Source organism: Macrobrachium rosenbergii, chromosome 18 (assembly GCF_040412425.1).
Source record: "Macrobrachium rosenbergii isolate ZJJX-2024 chromosome 18, ASM4041242v1, whole genome shotgun sequence".
In the NCBI taxonomy this organism is placed as follows: Eukaryota; Metazoa; Arthropoda; class Malacostraca; order Decapoda; family Palaemonidae; genus Macrobrachium; species Macrobrachium rosenbergii.
In genome coordinates this window covers 18,606,734-18,611,452 of record NC_089758.1, presented here as the reverse complement: position 1 = coordinate 18,611,452, position 4,719 = coordinate 18,606,734, and the positions used below count along the sequence as shown (strand labels likewise).

At 33.1% G+C, this 4,719-nt stretch overlaps 1 protein-coding gene across 1 annotated transcript in view; it reads left to right on the top strand.

Moving 5' to 3' along the window:
- Positions 1 to 739: 739 nt before the first annotated feature.
- LOC136848167 (DE-cadherin-like) overlaps positions 740 to 4,719 on the top strand; it is a 420,074-nt gene continuing 416,094 nt past the window's right edge. Inside the window, exon 1 of the mRNA XM_067120453.1 lies at positions 740 to 861. The gene's annotated coding sequence lies outside the window, so the exon portion shown is untranslated. The remainder of the gene's footprint in view (positions 862 to 4,719) is intronic.

The window sequence follows — 4,719 nt, the reverse complement described above, 5'->3', positions numbered from 1 at the left end:
ATAACTAAGCAAAATTTGGGATTTATTTTCCGTTTGGCACCCTTACGTTAATCTCCTTTTGCGAAGGAAGTGAGGAGGGGAAGGAAGTGAGGGGTAGCGAGCTTATCCCTTCTATAGAAATAGCACGAGCATCTGAGGCAATCCCTAAGACTGTTAAACTGCTGTTATATTGAATTTGGTGATACAAGGGTTGAAGATGCTACTCTAGTATGGTAGGGGAACTAGGACAGAAACAAGTTACAGTATCATTGGGTTCATTGGGCGTATAATGTGATCATAATATGACTAAGATATGGTATGAAATGCTCTGTTATGTATATATATATATATATATATATATATATATATATATATATATATATATATATATATATGTGTGTGTGTGTGTGTGTGTGTGTGTGTGTGTGTGTGTGTATGAGTGAATTGAACACCAACTTTCAACCAGGGGTTAAATTGCAACCATGTATCTTTACTGATCCCACTACGGGAAAAAATATCTTTTTCCCTTATTGTTTAATTCAAAAGCCAAAATTACGCACTCGCAAATACCATTATGTAGCTCACAATCGAATTATAACAAGAAAACATTATTATAGAAATAAAGACTGGGGAGTAGAATGCTAATAATGACTGGAGATGTCTGTAAACTGGTTCTACGTAGTTTGGCGCACCGCCACCAGGGCGGCGTTGCTAGCGGCCGACGATCCGTCTAACACGCCGGAATCGCGAGGATTGTTTAGAAGAGTTGTGTGACGTGTGATATCTTTCGCTTATTATCTTCATATTAATGCTTTGTGCGGCCTATAGTTACAGACATAGAGACAGGAACTCTTCGAGAGCAAGTGGAATGACATTTCACAGGTAGGCAAAGCAAACTGAACTTTATTTACTAAAAAAGTTTTGTGCCGGTCAGTCACATGTCTCGTTAGCAGTAGATACTCGGCCTTTGTTGACATGTCTCATAATGTCATTATACTGTTGTGACCCATGAGTGCGGTGGCCATCTCGGTTTTGAAATCAGGACAACATTAGCCGTATATATTCCTCATGATGTAAATTAATAAAGATCGTTTTTGTTATTAAAGAACGCTAGTAGCAGGCTAGGTAGGTCTAGGCCTATATGTTACTGGTTTGTGTCAACTTCTCGTCTTTTAAATTTGTTACTGTAAAGCATAAGGACACCTGCGGTATTTCGTCATCCATTAAGAATTCTTTGCAGTATGTAGGCCTTTAGGATACTGTCTACTCGTATACCATCGATTTGTCAGTTGTAGATATTTAAAGGCATCGTTGGAAGTGTTTAACAAAATGCATATTAGGGAAGGTGGAATCTGGGAGAAATTCCCAAACGTCACACTTGATGAGAGTGTTTCCGGACAACGAACACCAACCTTGAAACAACTTCTGTCATTCGGTTCAAAGTAAAAATAGTTGTATTTTTATTTATGTGACAAGTCCTGGTTTAATCTCTGTTTTTATCAAATGATATATCTCATAGATTGGCAGTAGCAATAGACTGAAGTTTGGAATCCTAGACTAACCTATGCCTTCCAACTACTATTTTAGGTAAGGTGCTATATCATTTAAACGGTACACCGTTAGTACAACTTCATTTCGAATACGTAAAAATAAGTTCCGTATCAAAAAAGTTATCGAAACATCATGCCTAGGAAGGCCAGCCTTGAGTAATAGTAACAAGGAAAAGATTCTTATCAAAGCCAACGCCAGGCCTATGCTAACCTTTTCGGCTGTTTTTTTTGCTGTTTTGCCCTTCATTTAAGAACAGTTTCACTCCAAGTAAAAATTACTTACTTTGATAGTATTTATCTAATTCATTCCAAATAAGTCAAAAGTACTCTCTTTGATAGTATTAATCTAATTCATTCCTAATAAGTCAAAATTACTCTCTACGATAGTATTTATCTAACAATTCTCGCGAAGTGTCGTTCCAAAGCTTGTAAGTGACTATGCCAACTTTTCGGTCGTCGGTTTGTTGACGAGACCCCAAGCATGGCTGGGAAAATATAGTTTACCGAACGTATTTTCAGAACTTTCGCAAAATAATGTTTTCTTAAAAACTAGAGTAGCTAACCTTGCTAAACAAAATAGAGTCTGTTAAATGAATGTGATAGCCTACCTCCTTCATGGTGATGCTTTTTCTTGCTTGCCGAAGGTAGGCCTAGAGGCTTTAGGTTTAGTGGTGGTTTTGTTTAGGTTTAGTGGGGGTGTGTTTTGGTTTAGTGAGGGTGGTTTAGGTTTAGTGGGGGAATGTGTTTAGGTTTAGTGCGGGGTGTTTAGGTTTAGTGAGGCTGTGTATATAGGTTTAGTTGGAGTTTTGTAGGAGGGGTGTTTAGTTTTAGCGGACAGTGTGTTTAGTTTTAGAGGGGGCAGTGTTCTTGTTTAATGGGGGATGTATTTAGCTTTAGTGGGGGTGTGTTTTGGTTTAGTGGGGTTGTGTTTAGGTTTAGTAGAGGCCGTGTTTTCAGGTTTAGTAGGGGTTACATTATATATATTATATATATACATACACACTGTACATATGTACTTATATACATACATACACATACATACTGTATATGCATATATACATATATATATATATACATTGTATATACATATATACATATATATACTTATATATACATATACATATATACATATATACTTGTATATACGTCTATATATACACATGTATTTATATATATGTACGTATATATAGTATATATATGCATATATATATATGTGTATGTATATATAAGTATATATATACATATATATGATATATATAATATATATATACATATATACATATATATACATATACCTGTATCTATCTATCTACCTATCTATCTATCTATCTATCTATGTATATATATATACAGTATATATTATATTATATATTATATTATATTATATTATATTATATTATATTATATTATATTATATTATATTATATTATATTATATTACCGACCACGCTGATTCTTCACGACATATTTTACAAGCATAAAGAAACTGATATATCATTTGTCTAAAATTCTCCATTGCACACTATTTTCCTATGAGAATATGTTGCCCTTTCTGCTGTGTTAGCATGCGAAAGATAATATGAAGCCTTTGATTCATATTTTGCGAAATTATGTTTATAGAAGCAAATCGAATCTGGTTACAGCTTCGAAAAAAAATTTTCCGGGAAAATAAAGTTTAATAAATACAATATTCTCATGAATAAAATTTCATCATTTTGATATAAAATTAGCTCTGCCAATAAAGATAATAATCACATTTCCACATCGACTATAGTGGCAATAATATTTTGTTCCATATTCCCAGAATAACCATTTTCCCTGATGTGCCACCAATACAGCTTTATCTGGAGCCATATTATATATTCATTTATTAATTTATTTATTTTACTGAATCCTTACCAATGGATATCACAAGTTGTTTATTAGCTTTATATCAGGTAAAAGGATTTTGATGTGGTTAAACATTTATATTAGGATTTGTCCTTATAAAACAAAGACATCTGTAACGGACGCGATATTTTGTCTTTATTTTCACAATTTCAAAATAACTCATTCTAGAATTTATACGATTTCAAGTAAGAATTTGCTTAATCTTTTCATTGTTATTGTAAAAATGATAATGATTGATATTTGATATCAGATAATGATTAAATAAAGGGATGTGAATATAGATAAAGACCATTTGAACTTTGTTTTGGTATTAAAGGAATGGAATCTAAAGTTTATCGATATTCACTCGACATTTAATCGCTCTATACTTTTAGGATGTATTTGAAAATTAAATTAAGTCGACATTTAATCATTACATCTATATATGATATTTTTGAGTAGAGATTCAGTTAATATTTGAACCCCCCCCCCACTTTTTTTTAACAGAGATATGTCATCCGTTTATTTGACCCCACAACCTCTCGATAAATAATCATATACAATAATTTCACCCTCAATCTGGCACAAACTCTGGTTTATCTGCATGTCCGTCATGTGTCCATGTGTAAGGTTTCAAGTACATATACATACCATATATACATTGATATTTTTTAACAACCAGGTTTCCCTTGACAGGTGGTAGCTAAAAAAAAAAACATGGCAGTCACCACCACAACCTCTCATCTATCAGTTATATATATATATATATATATATATATATATATATATATATATATATATATATATATATATATATATATGAGTGTGTGTGTGTGTTTAGACATACAAAATCATAATTTCGTGGAAACTGTAAATACTCATAGTTCCACATACAAATTGCCGTAATTTTCACGCCCTTTTGATACACTGAAAAGATTTGGGTAAAAAAAAAAAAAAACATTCCTTTACTATTTCCCCTGCTAACAATGCATATAGGATATTCATATGACGAACAAATATGCACGTAAAAATGAATAGGTCAATGTAGCCTTACCATCAAAGGCTCATAAAAAAAGACCCATAGAATCTCCACGCGGATAGCCCGACAATCCATTTATGTTTTGCTTACAAAGGTTTCAAAAACTATCTCATAGGCTGGGGGTGATGGAGACGTGTTTGTAGAGTATTATAACTTTCTCTCTCTTGCACTATTTAAAAAAAAAAATACCCTTTGTTGAGAGAGAGAGAGAGAGAGAGAGAGAGAGAGAGAGAGAGAGAGCAGACAAACAGACGGAGAGGAAGATGGACGATATAGAGTGATC